General features: G+C 49.3%; 1 protein-coding gene across 18 annotated transcripts in view; it reads right to left on the reverse strand.

Annotated features, from left to right (window-relative positions):
* The window catches only part of Znf618 (zinc finger protein 618), a 161,643-nt gene that overhangs the window by 126,724 nt on the left and 12,407 nt on the right, over positions 1-22,512 (reverse strand). Inside the window, exon 1 of one of the 18 annotated variants that reach the window (XM_048783145.1) lies at positions 4,089-5,948. The exons of the other annotated variants lie outside the window; for them this stretch is intronic. The gene's annotated coding sequence lies outside the window, so the exon portion shown is untranslated. Of the gene's footprint in view, positions 1-4,088; positions 5,949-22,512 lie in introns of those variants that run through there. 18 annotated transcript variants of the gene reach the window in all.

Consider the following 22,512-nt stretch of genomic DNA (forward strand, 5'->3'; position numbering starts at 1 on the left):
TTTGGCTCGGGGGAGGCTGGCAGTCGCCCGTTTAACCCCTCACATCCCAGAAAGGCTGTCACTCACTCTCACATAAGACAGTTCACCACAGTCCCATGCAGTTTCCTTCCAAAACCCAGGATCTGGGCAGAAGATCACCTCTGTGCCTGGATCTGTAGGGCCAGAGCTTCTGGAATCTGATCCTAATAAAATTTCCAAGGGGAAAATCCCCTTATGTGGACCACACTCTTTCCTGGAGGATCCCCTGGTGATGGGGCAGCAGCATGGGAGCCACTCACTGGCCTGGCCTGGCCAATGCCCGCTCCCCCCACCCCACACCCTCCTCTGTCCCTAGCCTCAACCTCCCTCCCAGGAAAGGGAGAGGCTGACTCCTGCACTCATAGTGCAGGCCACAGCAAGCCGGAGCCGCACTGGAAATGCAGACTCTCGGGCCCTGCCACACCTGCTCACACACCATCTCCAGAGCGGGCCCAGCAGTGTCCACCCAGGGGACTCCAGAACCAGCTAAAGTCAGAGAAGAAGTGGTCTGGGTCATGGGTGAAGTTCCTTCTAGATTAAAAAGACTGGGAAACAATCCAAAACATGAAAACCGATTCACTTACACCATGTTCTTCACAGTATTATTTATGATGGAGAAAAACGGGGACCAGCAAAAAATTCCCCAGATAGGGACCAGCTGGGCAAATGAGGATACAGCCATCGCAGAGGGGACCTACAGTCAGAAACAGCAGGAGGAGCACAAATCCTGTGATACCGAGGGGTCTCCGGACAAGGAGAGAACTGGATGGTGCCTCTACGCCCGCTGGTCAAAACCAACATCTAGAAGGCAAAGGGTTGAAATGTCCAGTGTCAGCGCATGGGACAGACCCACAACTGGCTTGCTGTCTTCCTCATACTGTTTGGTGTTTTCCAACTTTTTCCATAAAGAGCACTTGCTACTCTATTAAAGGAAAACAAACATGTTTTGTTGTTTTAAATAAAACAGAAAGGTCCTGCGAGAAGCCCTGCTTAGAGAGCAGACAGTCTGCGCTAGGAGTGGGCCAGCCGAGCGCCTGCCTAGCACTGAGGGGCCCTGGGTCTGACCCCCAGCAACCCAGAAAGCTCCCCTAACAGGAGATGGGCTTCTGGGCTCTGGGGCCAGGGTGTCCCTGTCACTGCACTGCGGCATGGAGGGAGGGAGGGAGGTGCTCTCAGATGACCACTTCATGACAGTGACTTCTCCCCAGCACATAACAGGACAAATTGAGAGAAAAAACAACCCTGAGGAGCCTGACCCAAGAAAGAGGGAAATCCACCACCAGGCCCACGAGGACACCCTTGGAGCAGCGCAGCCCCCTGAACACACCTGGTGGGCAGAGACTGCTCATTAGCAGGCCAGTAATAAGTCAGCTTCCAGGAACTTCTAAGCTCCTGAAGCTGGGCTTGGGCAGCAGGTCCAGCCCAGCTGGCTCATGGCAAGTGGCCTCGGCAGGATCAGTAATTACCAAGTGCAGAACAGGAACCAGGTGAGCAAACACCAGCCTAGGATTAGGACCTGGCTGGCCGGGAGGCTCAGCAGGCAGGAGGGACAGCACGAACAAGCGTGGACGCGGGGATCGCAGAGCCTCCAGGAGCGCCCCTTAGTATGGCAGGGACAGGGACGGCATGCGGGTAGAGGGCACAACCCAGGCTGGGCTGCGGTGGGTATCATGGGCAGGGTATGGGATGGGGGCATCCTTCATCCCGGCACCAGGGGCTGGAGAGGCTGGATGGAAGGAGCACTTCCTGCTGCCAAGCCGCTGCCCAGCCCTGAGCCTCGGGCAGCATCGCTTTCCACCTTGGCCAGCAAGCCCCCCCCAGGGGGCCTCCCCCACACGATGGAGCGAGCACACAACACCCTGTGAGCACTGGGCAAGCCTCCTGGACGATCTCGGGAGAAGCCCATCGCGATGGCAGGCTCCTGGGGGATAGGAGGGGCACGATGATCCAAGGTCACAGGATCCCCCCCTTCTTTGTTTCTCATTTTATGATTTCACTTGGCCGTCAGCAGGCAGTTCTCATCCGCGCTCACGGCGGATTTCCGAATGTGGTAACAGGGACACGGGTCACCAAAGCACAGGGCTTGGTGAATCCCCACTCCTCTTCTGGGACAACACGGGACGTTCCTTATTTCTTTGGCAACTCTGTGGAGCCTCAGTGTGCACACCTGGAGTCCCCACCTCCTGCGAGGCAGATCACAGATCCGAGTGCCCGAGGGGCCGCTTCCTGAAGCCCACCCCACGGACGGGCTTATGGATGTCGATGGGGTGTCCTGCGTCACCACTTTGCCGAGGGTAGGACGGCCTGTTCATCTCTCCATCCTTCCTGAGGGAGCCATGTGGCAGGGCCCATGTTGGCAAAGGAAGGGTGTGAAGGACTGTGGGAGGGAGGGCCAGGAAGGGCCACGGTCACAGGGCTGCTTCTCCTCCTCATCACTACACCTGTCCACACCTGTCACCAAAGCCCCAGTGCTGCACACAGACCCAGAGGGACAAGGGTGCACAGAGTGTCCAGCCCCTGACCTCCAAGCAGAAGCCAGCAAGCTGTCTGTCCCAGAACAACCTGGACTGTGGGCGCCAGGTGCCTGGCCATGCCCTGGTCTCCCTTTAGCATCACACAATGGTAACTGGTGAAAAGACCATCACCTCCAACGGCTCCTTTCCCAAGTGAGGCAGCCAAAGCTCAGAGAGGGAGAGTTGCCATGCTTGGGCCACACAGCAAAGGCCTCTCAAACCCCAGGCTCCTCACTCCCACTGCAGCCCAGCGGTGACTGGCCCTACCATGTGCGCTGGCCCAGGTGGACGAGTGGTGCTGAACCCGGGAAGTGACAGTGCAGTGAAGTCCTACAGACCTGGACCAGAAAGGAGCGCAGAAAGGAGCACTGACCCCAGAAAGGTCCAGGCAGAGGCTGAAAGATGAGCAGTCAGCAGGGAGGATGCTCAGGAGACACATGGACGAGACCTCAGCTTTTAGTTTTCTGGTGGGGTAGGGGAGTGGAAGGGGATCTTAGTCCACTTTCTGATACTGTCACAGAACACCTGAGACGGGGGATTCATAGAGAACACAGGCCTACGGGCGGGGCGGGCCAACACAGAGCTCCTGCCTGGCGGTGTGACGCCCGGGCCCCTACGTCCTTAATTTAAAGAAAAAAAAATCCCTTGTCTCTCTTCAATAGCATCAGCTCCAGGGTAAGACTTCACTCACAAATGGCTTAAAAGGGTGTTGAAATCTTGTAGTGGGTAAAAATGATGTTTTTCTCTACAAAGTGTTGAGGTCTTAACTTACGAGCAAGTGAGCTGTGCTGTCACACCAGTCCCCGAGCTTCCCCAGACCAAAGGGCTCCTGTGGTTGCCGAAGCCTCCCAGTTAACATGGCTGGTGCCACGTGTCACTGCTTCGGGGGTTGGGGCTTCTTAGCAAGCAGGGTCGCTCCCGGTGTGTCACCCTTTCTTGTCATGTTATTACATCTTGAGACGTGGAAAGTGCTAAATGAAAATAACGATGCCCACCTTTCCAGAAAGGGACCCCCCACTTCAGGCCTGTCCCCCAACAGTGACTCTGCCATTATCCCGAAAGGCAGCAACAGGAACGAAAGAACTGCTTGAAACTAGAGAATCCCTCACGTGGTCCCATCAAAGGAGGGAGAGTCCTTTCCCAGACACCCCAGCTACCCGGGGACAGTCATCTCCCGGCAGCTCTCCCCTTCACGTGTGAAAGCACTGCCTGCAGAGCTCCTTCAGTGCGAGGATCTCACACGTACCTCCCAGGGGTTCACAAATGCCAGGCCTGGGAGGGGACCTGCACCTGGAGAGGCTGCCTAGCGGCCCTAACACAGAGGGCCCTGGACCACCCTCTGAAAAGTGCTGCTCTATTAACGACGTAGGAGGGGGCGTGGGGGCGCCCCGACCTGCTGCCAATCACTGAGTAAGGGCCCAGCCTCCGTTCAAGAGCCTCACAAGGGGCACAGAACAGTGTCACCGGCTCCTCTGTCAACACACAACACCTCCGCCACCACCCCTCCCTAATCCCTCTGCTCTCCCGACTTGAACCGCCTGGAGCAGCTCAGCCTACCTGGCGCTTGGGACTTGGCTCCACACTGAAAGTCGCAGCCTGACATTCCCCCACAATCCGCTCGGAGCTCACACCGTGCAGCTCTGAGCCAGAGTCTGCTCCAGAGAGAGGAGCTGCCAAGAAGCCCCATCCTGGGGACAAAGTTCCTGCCCAAGATGACGAGAGAGAACAGTGGATGGCCAGGACCCAGGTGGGCGGAATGACACTGTCAAGCCAAGGCCAGACGAGGAAAGCTGCCCAGCAAGACAACCACACTGAGCCACTGGAGTCCGAGGCCCACGTTGGCAGAGGACAAGGGGGTGCAGAGCACAGGGCTTTGTCTCTGCCTACACGGCACCCCTCGACCAGCACAGAGCTACTCACCCTGCCAGGAGCCCACCCTCTGAAGAGCTTTCAAAACCCCCAACGCCCAGGGGGAATCCAACCACCCAGACCCACTCAGTCGGAACCACACACCCTCCTGGTGCCATGACCAGCAGTGAATGAGCCTGTGACCCGTGCTGGGCCAGCGACAGCCTCCCCTGGGACTCTTGTTGGAAGCCCTCTCTCCAGCAGGATGTCCCTCTCAGGGGAGCCACGTGCCTGGCACTGCTGCAGCCTCGTCCACCCACCACGGCCGGGGCAGGGCTGGTCTGGCCATCGCAGGAAACAAACAGCGGAGAGGAGGGGGGCTTCTCGGACCTGATCTGCACGTCTAACCCAGGCCTGGACTTGGAGGAGGTACACAGGGCACGTCCCCGTTGGCTTCAGCAAGCTTGATGTGAGTTTCCATCACTTGCAAACTAAGGGGTCCTGATTAAAATGGATAGTGAACGGAGAGTCTACTGTATCAACTGGCAGATTAGGTTTAAAGGCAGAAAAAAGAGAAACTTCCATTGCTGTGATTCTGTTCCATCCTGAGCTGCCTCGGTTGTGGTGGGAAAATACATGATTTCACGATGGACGCCTGAAGCCCTTGGGACACTCTCTGGCATTTGTAGATGCTCAGAAGACACCAGGACAGAGAAGAGTGGTCTGAAGGAAGGCGCCCACCCCCACCTCGCCACCCTCAATTGCTAAGGAAACCATAGTCCTACAACGTTTCCTGTGACAACAGGACTATGGAGCCTGCGAGTAGACAGGAAGACCAAACGGCCACCACGGGAGGCCCAGGCCAAGGGGAAGCGGCCGGAAGCCTTTCCCTTTTGTTTGTGTTATTTTGAGACAGGGTCTTGCTAAGCTGCTGGGGGCCTCACTAAGTTGCCCAGGCTGGGCTCGAACCCAGGATCCCCTGCCTCAGCCTCCGGGGGGAGCTGGGGTGACAGGCGGGCACCCCCCCGCCCCAGCAGAAGCCCTTCTTAGAGCCCATAAACCCTGGCATGTTCCCACAGAGCGCCAAGCAGCGTCCTGTCCATCACGTGTCCCCACAGCCCCTGCTGTTAGAATGGGATTCTCAAAGGTATACAGCTCAAAGGCCCAGCTTTCCCAAGGGCCACTTTGGTGATATCGTTAAAACACACCGTGGATGACAACACGCTGCCTCTTCCAGTGTGTGACTTCCAGAAGTGCCCTCCTAAGTGCAAGATGACACTGACCTAAGAAGCACCTGTGGCCTTAAATCACACTGAAGTGCAAGGGTCCAGATTCACCACCACCTTCCACAACTCGGAAACGAGGGACGAAGCACAGGAAACGGTGACTGCTGGCCACCAGGAAACAGGTGACACTAACTCCTATAAGAAGCAAAGCCCTCCAATTGGGCCCTCCAACTGTCCCTGCCTGCCGCCTAGAGAAGTTGGAGGCCGCAGGGCAGGGAGGGGTGCCAGGCCAGCCCAGGGGTCCCCCTGCCCTAGGGAGACAGAGTTAAGATCTGAGGAAGGCAGGACGCGGTCAGAGTCTGGAGCGAAGGTGCAGCCGCTTCGCTGAGCGCACGCAGCCCCTGTGCAAGAGCCGCGTGGGGACTGCAGCAGGGACCAGCACAAACACGGCCAGAGTTCTCCTCCACACCTGGGCTGAGCACTCTGAATGGGGGGCACGTACCCCTAGACCAGGGGCTGGACACTTCTCCTGAGAAGGGTCACAGTGCAAACGCTCTGCGAGTCACTGCGGAATGAAAGCCACCAGGGACAGCACAAAAGTGGACAGTGAGCCAGACGTGCCCCCAGCTGTGGTGCCCACCCCCCTGTTCAATCCTAAAGGCTGCTTCGTGGGAGCCCCAGAGCACGCCCTGGATAGACGGCGCCGTCTCCCAGTCATTGGACCACTGCGGTGATCACAGCAGTGCCCCACGACACCCAGATCCTGATGTCCACAACCACGAGTCAGGATGAGCACACGGAGCCCGAGCCCCTCCTCAGGCGGCCTCGGGAAGGGGACAACTCCTGGTTTGCTCAGCCAGGCCCAACGCAGGGTCCCTCTAAATGGGAGAGGAAGGCACAACAGAGAACCAAAGAGACGACTGCTTGAGAAGGACAGTGTCCCCAACTCTGAAGGAAGCAACGGAGAGACTGGCCCAGGAAGGGGGTCGCTCCTAGAATCTGGAAAGGGACACATTCTCCCCTTGGGCTGCTGGAAGCCCGGCCGCAGCTGGACTTGACCGGTGAGGCCTGTTTCAGACTTCCGACCTCCAGAACCACCATCAAGCACCACGCCAGGACATTTTGGTCAACGGCAGATGTTTCTGTCCTACTGTGTGTATGACAGTGGCCCCATAAGTCATGAAGGAGCTGGAAAATTCCTCCTGCCTAGTGACCGTAGCCACCGTAACTATCTAAAGTCACATACCACTCACTCCCGGGGGACGCTGGGTGGACAGGCCTACTGAGCCACCAGTTGTACAAATGCCTAGCGCATGAAACCACGTAGGTACAGCACATGGCACTCGGTAATGGGTAATGATGGTAGACCGGTGTATGAATCTACCATATCACAGTTTATCACTGTTCTAGAGTGCACACGGTCAACTTAAAAAACAAACAAACAAACAAACAAACAAAAACAGTTAACTGTAAAATAGCCTCAGGCAAGCCATTCAGGAGGTTCCAAAAGGATACAGGCATTGTCACAGGAAATCACAGCTCCATGTGTTGTGACTGACTCTGAAGATCTTCCAGGGGGACAAAATGTGCAGGAGGGAGACGAGTGATACTGAGGACCTGGCTCTGTGTAGGTCCGCAGCCTGAGTGTGTTTGTGTATTCACCTTTAACAAAAAAAGCTCACACAATAAAATAAAAATTTTAAATGTAAAAAACAGAAAATAGCTTACAGAGGGAGCACATAAAGAAAGACTACCTTTGGACGGCTATGTTAACGCCTTTACGTGTTAAGCCAAGTGTTATGGCAAGGTCAAAAGCAGTTCTAAAAAATGAAAAGTTTATAAAGTAAGAAAGTGACACTAAGCTAAGGTTAATTTGTTATTGGAGAAAGATTTATGAGAAGCAAATGCAGGGTAGCCTGAGTGTGGTGTTTATAGAGTGTACAGTGACACATGTCACGTCCCGGCCTCGCCATGTAGCCACCGACTCACCCGGAGCAACTTCCCATCCTGCCAGCTCCACTCGTGGAGGGGCCTCCTACGTGGGCACCACTTTTAGCTTTCACTGTACCTTTCCGTGTCTGCACCTGTATGCACCTGTTCTACGTTTAGATCAAATACTTACCACGGTGTCATAACCACCTACAGCATCCAATTAGCAGCCCAAGACCAACAGGCTATCCTGCACACAGCCAGGTGTGTGCTAGGCTACCCCATTTCATGTGGTGAGAGTACACCCTATGATGTCACACAATGAAAAAAATCGCTTAGGACAAATTTCTCAGAAGTTATCTCCATCCTTATGCGGCCCGCAACTGTATAAGATCCTGAGTTTGCATTGTTTTACGCAACTAAGCTCGTGATGATCTGTTAAAGCAGCCACAGGCGATTAATACTCCACTAATAACAAAACACTGCACAAAAATATTTAAAGAAATACAAAAACAACCAGCACCAAACAAAGTAAAATTTACAATGTCTGTCAATCAAAAATCATTACGCCTGAAAGAAGTGGAAAAATCAATTAACAGAAAGAGCCTCAAAAATGACATAAATGACTGATTCGAGTACAGTGAAATAGCTATCGTAAACACACCCCGCACACTCCAGAAGGCGGAGAGAACCAGGCGTGTCACGGAGACGCAAGCGTATGAAAAAGCCCCGCACCAAACTTGCAGAGACGAAAACACAGGGCCTGGGGTAAAGCCAGCCACCGGGCAGCATTAAGAACAAACCAGGCAGGAACGAGCCGAAGACCCAGGACGTACAGGCGCGGAATGGACCAACAATAAAACAGAAGGGGAAGGTGGGGAACATCACAGGGCACCTGTGAGCTCGGGACAAAGCAAAGGGCCCAACACTCACACCCATGAGGGCGCAGAGAAGAAGATCTGAAAAAATAACGTCCCAAGTTTCCCAATTTGGTACAAACTATAAACCCAGAGAACCCAAAAGTGCAATGAACTCGAAGTAGAAGAAACTTTTTTGAAACTACCCAGAGCACATCCTAGTCCAGTGCTGAACGTGAGACAGAAAATACTAAAAGAACATTACATGAGAGGAACAAAGGCGAGAGTTATACCCAACTGCTCATCAGAAACGAGGAGGCAGCGAAGCCGCCTTCCAAGTGCTGAGACAGGGAAGGGGCAACTATCAACCCAGAATTCTAGAGCCAGCAAGAACACAAAGGCCAAAGGAAGAAGTACAAAAGCCACAGGGATTCATCCCAGCGCCACGGGAAGCACTGGCTCCCTGGCTGTAACAGCAGAACACCCACCAGGAGGGGACTGGAGCCATAAACCATGGTTGATCCTTACCATGGAATATTGAGCACTGAGACCAAAAAAAAAAAAAACACAGAAGCAGATTTATTGGGGCTCACGTGGAATGACCTTGTGACATCCTATTAGGTGAGAAAAGCTAAGCTGTAAAACAATACAAATGGCTCGAATTTGTGCTTGTCGACTGGAAGCCTGGTGTATGCACAGTCGCAGGGCTTACCTCCCAGAACCGGGCTCTGGGGGACGGGCAGCAACGGGAATGCACCTTTCCCGTCTTATTCTGTACTTCTGGGTCAGGTGTGTGCTAGGCCACCCCATTTCATGGATGGTTTTAAACAGTGTGTATTCATATGGTTTCAAGTCAAAACACGTAAAAAGCAAAACTGGTCCTTAGCTGGAGTTCAAGGCCGACCCTCAGACCACTCATTAACGGGCCAAGTCCTGTTAGTGATTCGCTCCATTCAGACTCCAAGAGCACCCATTTCTTCTGCTTCCTTCCAATACTCTCTATTTCTTTCCATCCTACATTCTACCCTGGGTACACAGGGGGTAAAAGGTCTCAGGAACCACGCAGGAACCTGCACCCAGCTGCTCCCTGCAGCTTCGTCTGGGGTGAGAGGAATTAAATGAAGGTACAAAAGCCTCTAGGCACTCATCACCCAGCCCCACGCCACAGAAGCACTGGCTCTCTGGTCCCGACCTCCGGACAGCTAGGCCCAGCCAAAATACCCATCTGAAGGGGACTGGTTCCATCTGTAGGGTGCAGGCCGAGGATCCCTTACCCAAAACACTTGGGATCAGACAGGACTGAGGCTTTGGAGTTTTTCCAGATCTTGAAGTATCGGCACAGGCTTGACTAGCTGAGCCTCCTTAATACCGAACTCCAAAATCTGAAATGTTCCAAAATCCAAGTCTGTCCTCACTCAGAAGTTTTCAGATTCTGGCCCACTTCAGATGCTGGATTTTGGACTGGGCCCCTGGAGAACCTTGGGGGTGGGGTACGAAGTGAAATGTGGTGAGAGGTGGAGGGGTGAACTGGTGGCTTCACCCAGTACCTGCAAATCGCGTGGGTGGAGCTCAGAAACTTGGAGCTGAGGGACAAAACTAAAGAAGAGAATGCGATCTAAAGCTGCACATCCTTTATACAAATATTTAACTTATCTCATGAAACAGCAGTACACATGTCTAAGAACACATATAAACAAAAAGATGCACATTGCATACATCACAATGAATGGCTTGGAGCTAGACAAGGAGCGCAGCTCGTGGAGAAAATGGGGATAAAAACTAAACAAAGCAAGAAAGGCTGTGCATGAGCCAAAGGCAGCCACGAGCCCTAAGCTGGATGTAACTAACCTGCCGCACCTGAGCTTAAAAAGACACACGGTTAAGTTCTACTATGTGCCTGGTGCTTTACCTGTATTACCTCATTTAATTCTCTTATGGGTTCCTCTGACCATGTCCCATCTCCAATCAAAAAAGAGGAGACAGAGAGGTTCGGCAACTTTTCCAGGGCCACACAGGGAGAAAGTTGTGGAGCCAAGACTCCAATCCAGGCTGGCTGCTCCAGGGCCGGTGCTCATCACCTCCACCGAGTTGGCTCCTGACTCTACTTACCCCACTCAGAATGAAAAAGTGGAGCTGAGCACAACGGCGCATGCCTGTAATCCCAGCGGCTTGGGAGGCTAAGGAAGGAGGATCTCAAGTTCAAAGCCAGCCTCAGCAACAGCGAAGGACTAAGCAACTCAGTGAGACCCTGTCTCTAAATAAAATACAAAAAAGGGCTGGGGATGTGGCTCAGTGGTTGAGGGCCCCTGAGTTCAATCCCTGAACCCCCATCCCGCCACCCACCCCCCCAAAAATGGAAGCCTTAGCCTTTCTCCTCATATCGGCAGGAACTTAGAATGAGAACCCTCTCACATCTGGCAAGACCCCTTTATGCAGATGTAAAGAACAAGCCCCAAAAGGCACCCAGGAGGCACGACGGGCCATGCCCAACACTGCGCCCACTGTGGAACACGGCCAGCTGCTTCAGGACCAGTGTGAAATGTGGAGAAGAAACAAAACCAGGCAGCCCGGAGACAGTAAGCGGGAATGAAAGAGGGAGCGTCGGGCCCACGGCAGGCTGCAGAGAGGACTCTCGCTTCCAGGGTTTGACCCAGCCTCAAGCCTTCGTCCAGCCTAAGAGGAGCTTCAGGAGCCCTGTACCTTGGCTGGCACCTGCCACTCAGCCAAGACGACGACTCCAGGCCAGAACAAGGGCTTTTGCTTGGCCCTGGTTCGGCGCATCCTGGAAAAGCCCATGAGACCCTGGCATGGGCACTGATGTATCTGCTAATGTCTCATTCAAGTTGTCAGCGTTTTGTTAGAGCCAATTCAGTGGGTAATTAAGGAAAAGTTGGGACCAGATGGGGAAGCAGATGCTAGCTCAGCCAAAGAGCGCTCCCTGCAAGTGCGCAGGGAGCACAGCGCTATGCAACAGCTGCCCGGGGCTGAGCGCCCCAGGACAGGCCCATTCTACAGAGGAAGAAACTGAGGTCCCAAGAGGCAAGACAACCTGGGGCTGTCAAGAGGATGGCAGAGAAAGAGAATGAGAGGAAGACCAGAGCTGACAAAGGTGGAGAGGACCGAGCTAAGAGGCAGGAACCCGAGTGCCAGTCTCAGTTCTGCCACTGGCTGCCTCCCTTCAGAGAAGTCACCTATCCTCTCTGTGCCTTAGCTTACTCACACGTGAACTGGAAGCAAGAATTCCTGCACAGACCCAAGTAGTGATGAGGTTAACTACCTGCAGAGGTGTTGGGGTCAGACTGGGTGCATGTTGGCATGCTCCTGTCATCCCTGCGGCTCGGGAGGCTGAGGCAGGAGGATCGCAAGTTCAAAACTAGTCTCAGCAAAAGCGAGGCGCTAAGCAACTCAATGAGACCCTGTCTCTAAATAAAATACAAAATGGGGCTGGGAATGTGGCTCAGTGGTCGAGTGCCCCTGAGTTCAATCTCCAGTACCCCCTCTCCCCCCAAAAAAAAGTGTTGGGGGGGGTCAATCACATTTTAAAAGTTTGCTGCAAAAATAAAGTACAGAATTACCATGGGATCCAGCAATGCCACTTCTAGGTATACGCACCCAGAAGAATTGGAAGCAAGGTCTTCAGATGCTATTTGCACACCCAAATTCATAGCTCCTCGCAACAGCCAAAGGTGGAAGCAACTCGGGGTCCACTGAGGAAAGACTGGATGAGCAGGTGAGGACGTATCACCTGACCTTCAGAATAGGGAAAGCCTGCCGGGTGCTACAACACGGATCAAGCTGAGATGTGATGCTAAGGGAAATAAGATGGTCCGCAAAAACCACATACTGTGTCACTCCATGTCTGTGAGGTCCCCAGAGCTGTCAGAAAGACAGTGGATGGCGATTTCCAGGAGCAGGAAGGAGAGGGAAATGGGGAGCTACTGAATGAGCAGATTTCAGCTGCAAGATGAAAAGCTGGGGCGATGTGAAAGGACCCACCACGTGCCTCTTAGTACCCAACAGTGCACTTCAAATGGTCCTAGCCATGGTGCGTTTTACATGTGTACTTTATGGCAATTGAAAACTACTGAAAAAAGAGCGTCCTAACATGTAGGTGTCACACGCAAGCCACCTATCAAGGAATTTCTGCTAGATGTTGGGGGGCGGGGAGCAACGGGCATCACCAGGGACCACCGGGCATCACTAGGGACCACCTCACAGCCACCCTCCTTGAGGCCTTCGAACTGCTAAGATGAAAACCAAAACCTGGGGCCGGGGAGGGGGCAGCACCTGCAGGATCCCCAGGGTGGAATTCCCAGAGAAATCCCAGGGGTAGCTGAGCCACTTCCAGTGGGGACTTTCTAAGCCACCAGACCCTACCAGGAAAGAACCTGGGCTCCACCGCTAGGTGCTTCCTAGGGGTCTTTGCCAAACCCCATGAACGGAGCCCACCAAGAGGCTAGCCCCCACCCCTCAACCTCGGGCTGCTGGCCCCCCGACTCCCAACTCCCTGCCCTGCCTGTCCAGCGCAGCCTGCGGAGGCAGCCGCTGGTCACCGAGGGAGTGAGACGACACCAGCAACAGCCACCCCATGGCGAAGGACACAGAGGGGGACGTGAGAGAGGGGACCTGCACCCCACGCCGGGGCGGAGGACGAGCTTCCCTGTGGAAGTGGGGAGAGGGCCGCCCGACTCGTCCCACGGAAACGGAAGCTGCCCATCGTGGACACGGCCAGGAACGTGGCGGCCACTGCCTGCGCACCCGCACCCGCATCCAGCGGGCTCGGCAAAACATGGACAAGAGCCACAGGGTCACAGGGACGGTGAGACTACTGACCACTCCAGACAGGTGGCACGGGGACACCCGGGGCAAGCCTCCTACTCAAAGCTGCCCCGCGACGCCAACTACCCATGGGCAGAAGAGGTGGGATAAGGTGGGCTCGGAAGAGGAGGGATGATTTCACCAAAGCTAGATGTCCCCAGGCCTCTGAGTCACCTCCCAGGGCATCTGCAGGGTGACTGAGGGATGACCCACACGACCCCCAAATGCTCTATGAATCCAAGTTACCACTCAGGAGAGAAGAATCAAAACACCTTCTTATCTAGACCAGTCCTGGGGGGGGGGGACTGTGATTGCATGAAAGAAGTCCCGGGGGACACATTAGTAGTCACTATAATAAACATAACAATGGGGTCCATTCCGTATTTAAAAACCCAAGATTCTCAGACGCTGAGTTTTCCGATATGGGAAAAAAAAAAAAACATGTTATCTTGCTGGGTGCAGTGGCACAAGCCTGTAATCCCGGAAGCTTGGGAGGCTGAGGCAGGAGGATCGGGAGTTCAACGCCAGCCTCAGCAATTTATCGAGGCCCTAAACAACTCAGTGAGACCCTAACTCTAAATAAAATACAAAAGAGCAGAGGATCTGGCTCAGTGGCTAAGCACCCCTGAGTTCAATCCCTGGCATAAAAAACAACAACAACAACAAAATGTTTTCTAAAAGAACTATAGCTTTTTTTTCCCCCCTCAATATTATATGAAAATCAAAAGTAAAATAAGTATGTAAAACTATGCCAGGTAAATTTCAACAAGAGAATCAGGAAGTGCTTTATAAAAAAAAAAAAAATCACTACAATTAAAGGTGAAGATTAATCGATAAATGTGTACGATTACTGTGTGTCAAATAAAATAACAACTACTCAGAAAAAAACTGAAGGTGAGACAGAAGATGAATTACAAAAGTTAGAAAAACTAGAACAAAAAACAAAGTAGAAAATAGGTCAAGGCAGGACTATTTTAACAGATTAAAGGTGTAATCCCCAATAAAGTATAGAGGGAGGGATATTTCTGTTAATAATAGAAATAAAAAGACATAAAGTAAAATATACAGGGCTGGGGATGTGGCTCAAGCGGTAGCACGCTGGCCTGTCATGCGTGCGGCCTGGGTTCCATCCTCAGCACCACATACAAACAAAGATGCTGTGTCCGCCGAAAAAACTAAAAAATAAATATTAAAAAGAAAAATTAAAGTAAAATATACAAAGCAAAAGGTAAAAAAGAATCTAAAAATAAATTATTATAAGTCATTAGCAGATAATTTCTTGAAATAATAAATCCCCAGAGGGATTTAATCTGAAAAATATAATTAATAAAGCCAATGATGTGAGATATATATGTACACAGCCAACAATAAGCCTTAAAAATAGAAATTACTTCTTTCCCAAGCAAATAAAACACATAATATTGAAAAAGAAGTTCAAAAATCTCAGTTTTAGTTACAAAAAGAAAAACTATCACTGGCAAAACTTTCTCATGTAAAATAAAACTAAAAATGCATAAATGTAATCTCAGCTATGCTGGAGGCTGAGGCAGGAGGATCTCAAATTCAGGACCAGCTGGGGCAACTTAGCAAGACCCTGTCCTGAAATAATAAAAATGGTAGAGGTGGGGTTCTGTGGTAAAGCACCGTTTGGTTCAATCCCCAGTATTGAAAAAACAAATCACATTTTAAAGTAAGTAAAAATAAAAACACATAAGAAAAAAATCATGCAAAAATTTAAATTATGATTTTAAATAATCCTTAAGCTAAAGAGAACATCAAAACTAAAATTAGAGAATATTTAGGGGGAAAAATAATAATACTTCACAGCAAGACCTACTACACATGTGACCAAACATGTGCTCAAGAGGAAAAGTCACTGATTAAGCACGTGTATTACTACACAGAAAAAAATAAAGAGCTCAAAAATTCAACTCAAGAATTTAAAAAAATCTAAAGGAAGCAGGTTAGACTTATTTAATGTAAAAGTATAATAATCTGAAGATGAAAATTTCAAGCAATTACAATTGACAAATAACTTTTTAAAAATGTAGACAGACCCCGAGCATGACAGCGCACACTTGCAATCCCAACAGCTTAGGAGGCTGAGCCAGGAGAATTCCAAGTTTAAAGCCAGCCTCAGCAACTTAGTAAGACCCTAAGCAACTGAGCGAGACCCTGTCTCAACATTAAAAAGTAAAATGGGCTGGGGATGCAACTTAGTGATTAAGCTCCCCTGGGGGTTCAATCCCTAGTACCAAAAAATTAAAATTATAAATAAAATTAATTTAAGCAAAGGATACAAAAACAACAGCGCCAGATACTAGTCACTCAATCAAGAAATAAAGAAAAATAACATAACTACAAAAAAAATGAGATTAGGCAATACAACCATACAGAGAACATTTCTAAAAATAAAATTATATTCTGCCCTATGCAAAATAAATTCTGATGAAATGGATGTTTCTACAAAAATATAAATGATCAAAATTGTCTTCAGAGCAAAGCCAAAAAAGTTATTGAAGAAAGGAGTACAGTGGAAAATAGCTCCAAAAACTTAACAAGATAAAGACTTTTAATGGCAAGTTATTTTAAACTTTCAAAAGATAGATAATTCCTGTGCAGTATAAATCATTCCAGATAGGGGCTGCAAATAGACATCTGGCACACACACTTAAACTCTCATTTCCTACATTCTTACAACACCCTAAATTGTTTACAAATGGCAAGACCTCAGAATCCTCCTCAACACAATCATCTCAGCAGCCACCACCAGTGAGTACCCAACTTGGAATGTTTTATCCTCCATGTTCCAGATCATTAGAAATGATGGAGAGCTTCCCAATCTATAACCCACGATACTAACATAATCTGTACTTAAAAATGACAAAACAGCACACTGAAAAGAAAACGGCAGTGTGACCTCACTAACGGATATGGACAGATCCACTGCAATGGACCCAGGATGCACCCAAAGAATGAAAACTATGAGCAAATGGGTTCCTTCCAGGATAGTTGAATATTAGGAAATCTATTAATATAATCCATCACATCAGCAGATCAAAGGAAGAAAACCATATGGCCATCTGGATACGTAATGAAAAGGCATTTGTTAAAAATTCATCATCCCCGCCCCCTCCCATTGCTAACTAGCCCTGCGGTGGGGGAGGGGCGGGCCGCTAGCCAAGTCACAAAGGAAAACTCAAACACGGGTGGAATCCCCCCTCCTCCCCATAGGGCACCACTCACCTCCGTCCTGGCAAAACTTTGAAAATAAACAACTCTTAGCCACTGGGAAGGACGCTTATTCAGTGATAAAGAATATACTTCTGAAACCAAAATAAAACATCCTACTTGATCACAGAACACTGGCATTCTTCCCACTAAGGTAAGAAATAAAATGAGAATCCTTGTGACCCCTGCTATTTTTCAAATGGGTCTAGAAGGTCTGGTCATGCATAACAGGAGGAAAGGACGATCTTGTAGAAGAAGGAAAACGAACATTATCCACATAGGGCCTTATAACCTACCAAAAACCACCAGAACTAAGGAGGTAGTAATTATCCACCAACAAAATCACCACATAAAAACCAATCGCTTTTCTATATACCTGTATTAATTAGGCAACACATAAATGAAGAAAAAAAAGATACCACTCACAGTTGCAGTAAAAATATCAAGTATCTAGGAAAAGACTTAAAAATAAATGCCCAAACTTGGACGGAAAACTCCAAGCCTTGACAGAGTCAGAAAAGGAAGCACAGAGGTGTGAGGGACAGACCGAGTCACTGGGCAGAAGAGTATCCGGTAAGACCCTCTTCCCTGCCTGGCTTCCCTTACCAGGAAGAGGCCCTCACTCCACCACGCCCCAAAACAGGTCTTAGAGCAAAGAACTTCCTGCACCACCTTCCAGAGGACTGTGAACAGAATTCACACCAAGACCACCACCCTCACTCCTATCCAGGGTCAGCACCCACAGGTGGCCCAAATATGTAATGGACAGTCAGGTGGACGGTCATATTCAAAAGGTGATCATCATGCAAAACTGAGTTGGCAGCACGGATACAGAAAAACTGGTCATTAAGAAGGCTGGCTAATTAATATGAGATCCAAAACAATTCACTGAACCTGCACCTCAATGGAACAGCAGTTACCTAGAATATGTGAGGCCCTGGGTTTGATCCACACCATGAAAATAAATAAGTAAACAAAAATGGTTACTGCAAAATCAATAATTATATGAAGAGATAATGCAAGGACAGATGCAAAATTGACAGAAACCATCATGGAGAGTTGCAGGAGTTACTGCATTTTTTTCTTTTTTCATATATCCTCTGAATCTTCTTCATTGAACATTCCTGTATGGAACAGTAGTCAATAAAATATTTTTTAAAAAATTTAGTATGTTTCTTTTCTAAGGCAACAGAAGTTCCCAAGGCCTAGTACCAATAAATGCCAGAAATGAGACAGGAAATACGGAGATGTGTTTAACTAATAACTACCCTCAACCCAGTAATCTCTCTGTGGGAATAGAGCAAAGGAAATGTTTTCAAAATATCAAAATATCTTCTGTAGGAAAATGTTTATTACAGTGTAATTTTATAAAAATGAACAATCAGAACCAACCTAACCATCCAACAGCATAGGAGTTGAACACACCACGCTCATTCTCTTCTGTGAGTATTACAAAGCCTTGAAAAAGAACTACAAGAAGACTCAATTTGACAGAAAAGATGGAGAAAACACAGAAGCAAAACTCCCACACATTATGGTTTAAATAATAAAAAGATGCTTAAAACTAGGAGAAAGTACAACAAAATTTTGATGAATAGAAGGAGCTGAATTTTTTTTTTCTTGGGGGTGGGGGGGGTACTGGGAATTGAACTCAGGGGCACTCGACCACTGAGCCACATCCCAGCCCTATTTTGTATTTTATTTACAGACAGGGTCTCACTGAGTGCTTAGTGCCTTGCTTTTGCTAAAGCTGGGTTTGAACTAGTGATCCTCCTGCCTCTGCCTCCCAAGCTGCTAGGATTACAGTAAAACATGCTGTTTCCAGGTATTTCATGTTATAAAGTCTAGAAGCTCACAGACATATCAGATAAAATTTATTTAGGACAATCTTTTTATTTCCTTATTTTTTGATTTCTCCTAATATCATTAGCTACTGAAAAATTAACTTATTAAAACAAATATTAGCATGCACCCAGCTGAAGCCAGGGAAACCTTTCAGGGTACGCCTCGACTCCTGCTTCCCTTCCTGTTCAATAAGCAGATCCTCGAGGCACGGGGGCCAGGCACTCTGGGGTCCCAGGGCAGATGTCCATGAATCCAGGAGACACAATGCTCACAGGCTCTGCGGACAGACAGACCCAGGCTCCCTCTCCACCGAGCCTCGCTGAACCTCAGCTCCTCCCCTTGTGACTGCCACGGCCAGCCTGGGCAACACAGCAAGTCACCCCAGGAAGGAGCCCGCAGGCAAGCTACCTCGTCTCAGAGAGTACCCGGGTGTGATTTATGCGCTGCCTCTGATGTGGGCTCTTAAGACACGATTCCAGTGTTATGGTGATCAAATTAAAATAGTTTGACACCTGTACATCAAGAGAACACAACAGGAGTCCGGAAACAGACCTGATTCCTGAAAACTTAATATAAAGACGGCATTTCAAATCAGGGTGCCAAAGACAGCTATTCAAACATGCCGTGACAGCAAGCAGCTCGTCCTGTGGGGAAAACAGTCCGATCCGACGTCCCCTCCTTTAAACCAAATATAGTCCTGGTGGAGAAATCATTTAGACATAAAAACTAAAACCAATATAAAATTATAGAAGAAATGCAAAGGATTGTTTTTAAAACTTCCTTTTGTTCTGTTTCCAGGTGTTTCATGTTCTAAAGTCTAGAAGCTCACAGACATATCAAAAGCATTTCTTGTGCGCTGTTCCTAGAAGATGAAGCATCGCTCTGTTAGGTTATGTAAATGTTTAACTTTTTCCTTTACTATCTCAACCATTTTTAACTACACAGTCCATGAAGGTAAAGTGTATTCACATGGCTGTGAAACTCATCTCTTGGAGTTTTCTACCTTGCAAAATGGAAACTCCGTGCCCAGGGAACAACTTCCTGTTCCCCTTCCTCCAGTCCTTGGCAACCACCACGTACTTTGTTTCTGTGAGTTTGATTTATAAACCTCATGTAAGTGGAATCACATAGCACATGTCCTTTCAGTGTTCTCAAGGTTCACCCATGCTGTGGCATGATACCATTTCCTTGTTCTTAAAGGCTGAGTAATATTCCATTGTATGGATATACCACATTGTGTTTATCCATTCTTGCTTCAATGTATATTTCAACTGATTCCACCATTTAGCTGCTGTGAAGAATGCTGCTATGAACATGCGTATGTGTATAAGCGTATCTTGCTTTGAATTTTTTATATATATACACCCAGAAGTGGAATTACTGGATCATATGTTTATTCTATGCTTTAGGGGTTTTTTTGTTTTGTTTTTTTGGTTTTGAGGAACGACTGTACACTATCTTCCACAGTTGGGTCCCATCAACAGTTGGGTCCCAGTCTCTCCACATTCTCACCAACACTTATTATTTTCTCTCTTTTTTTAAGAGTATCAATACTAATGGGTGAGAGGCGCTATCTCATTGTAGTTCTGAACTGCATTTCTCTAATGACTGATGATGTGAGCACCATTTCACACTTGATCTTAGCCAAAAGGCCAAGAAACACTTCGTATGCTTACTGGACATTTATGCATCTTTGGAGAAATATCTACTCAAGTCCTTTGCCCATTTTTCAGTGGTTATGTTTTCTGTTGCTGATTTGTAGGAGTTCTTTATATGTGATGGGTATTAACCCCTTACCAGATATATATAATTTGCAAATATTTTCTGCCATTCTATAAGTCATCTTCATTATAAACTCTTAATGTGGTGGAGGCTTTTTAAGAAACATGCAAAATAAAACAAACCAAAAAAACGGAATCTAAAACAAAAAAGTAAGTATTTTTAAAAGGTAAACATTTTATTTAACTACCTCATTTACTAAATAATATTAACTATGTTTTTAAAAAAGAGTCTGGAGGGGGAAAAAAACTAAATACCAAAGAGTCTCTGAAATCCAAAGAGCTTTAAAATAAATAAAGGATAAATACCCCAAGAGAAAAACGGGCAAAACAGCTGAACAGGCAATTCACAGAGGAAGAAATGCAAGTATTTAATAAAAAAAAAAAAGTACTGATGGATATTCGACCTCATCCATTTGGCCACCGGATCATCAAAGGTTAAAAATACTGGCAACTCAAGGTGAGGGCCAGGACGCAGCTCCCTGGGGCAGCAACTGGCGAGTCCTGTCTACGGGGAGAATGTAAATCCTATGTGGCTCAGCAGTGGACTTTCCCGAGTGTCCTGGTACGGAGAGCACCACACACTGAGAAGCACTGAGTGTAAAGAGAGGTGGGACGACAATACCGAAAAACCAAAAAGGACCGAAATCCAATACGACGCTGAATTTGGGAAAGTACACAGAGTGGAAATACAATGTAGTCAGAAAGGTAATAAGGAAGATCTACAGTCACAGATAATGAAAAATGTCTCTAAGCAGAAAAGAGAAGGCCAGCTACAGAATGGCAAGTGAAGTGTAATCCCATTTGTGTAAAACTCTAATCACAGATACTCAAATATGTAGAAATGACTCGAATGATGTTCATCAAGATGCAAACAGTGTTATCTCCAGATCAGGTGATTTTTTTTTTATTTTTTTAGACAATAATCTCCCTGCTTTTCAGTACTGCCCAAATGTTTTTGTAATGAACATGTTATTTTTATAGTCAGGAAAAAAAAATAAACCAATTTGCATATGTGTGTGAGGGGGGGAACAGGGGAGCAACTCTTAGGGAGGCATTTCACAACCAGACACCAGGTCTGGGCCCGGCTCTTTGGGGAAATTGCTGTGGGGCAGTTCAAGTCCCCGCCCCAACACCAACAAGCTGAATGGCCTTGAGCAGACTCTCAAGCTACCCGGTGCCTCGGTTCCCTCCCTGGAAAACAGACATGATGACACCCCACGTCTCGAGCTGTCCTGAATATCAAGAGGTGACACACTGAGCAAGCCCCGTGCCAGGTCATTCCCCCTTATAGCTCCTTACTGAAAGCACCTTGATAGCCCTCCCCAGACGCACCAGGTGTTCAAGGTGTCAGGCCACTGAAGGGGGCAGTTGGGACAACAGTCACAGGGGAGAAGGGTGCTCTGAAGGATGGGGGGGATGGCAGAGAGACGAACAGCTCCGAGGACAACCTACGGTGGATGGAGATGTGGCCCCTAGTCTCCCACCCAACATCCCGACATGCCCCCAAAGGCAGCGAGCCAGCTGAACTGGGGCACAGCTTTGTCACTGCCTCCTCCCACAGAACGACCCGAAGTCACGTCACAAGACTGTGCAGGCTGTCGCTGACCCAGCCTGGCTCTGCCTGTTGGTCCCCGTGACTCTGCAGCCCGGAGATACCACGCATGAAGCCACCCAGCTGGGGAGACCTGTGCATGGGGCGGAGGATGAGCCTTGGCCGTCTGACTCTAAAACTCTGGCAACGGTGACAGTGGAGAGGCTTTTAAGATGACCCCAGCCCAGCCACCAAGTGACCACAACAGAGAGACCCTGAGCCAGAGCCCACCCTAGAGCCACTCCCAAATTCCTGCCCCACAGAAACCACACGTGAGTACGGGTGTTGGAAGCCACTGAGTTTGGGGGTAACTCGTTACACAGCAATAAACATCTATCACAGGAGGTGAAGGGAGCGCGCGGTGGGAGGCTGGACGGGTACTCAGAAGACAGTAACGTACATGGAGCCCCGGGAATGGGCACTGTCCAGTGCCGAGGGACACCTCGTCATCCACGCCTCCCTTCCCACTCCAGCAGCCTCCTGGTTCCCTGCAGCATCAGTCCTCTCTCTGGTCAGCTGCACAGACCTCCAACGCCAGCCTCCACGCCGAGCCTCAGGTCAGCTGCCTCCTGCCCGCAGCCCAGCTGCGCTCTCCGACACCCTGCTCCACGCCTCTGCTGGACAGCGCGGGAAACCGAGGCCCAGAGGGGAAGAGACAGGCCCCAGGTTGGAGCCTGGGTCCCTGCCCTACAGCCCAGGGTTACTCCTCCTCCAGCAGCCCATGGGCTCCACGTGTCCCTGGGTTCCCCCTCTTCTCCCAGCTGCCACTCTCCCTTCAAGACGGTGCAACACTGCCGGCCTGCTGGGCCCCGCCAGCGCTCTTGGCTGCAGCGCACCTTACATCTGTCTGGGCAT

This window comes from Marmota marmota, unplaced genomic scaffold (assembly GCF_001458135.2).
Source record: "Marmota marmota marmota unplaced genomic scaffold, marMar, whole genome shotgun sequence".
In the NCBI taxonomy this organism is placed as follows: Eukaryota; Metazoa; Chordata; class Mammalia; order Rodentia; family Sciuridae; genus Marmota; species Marmota marmota.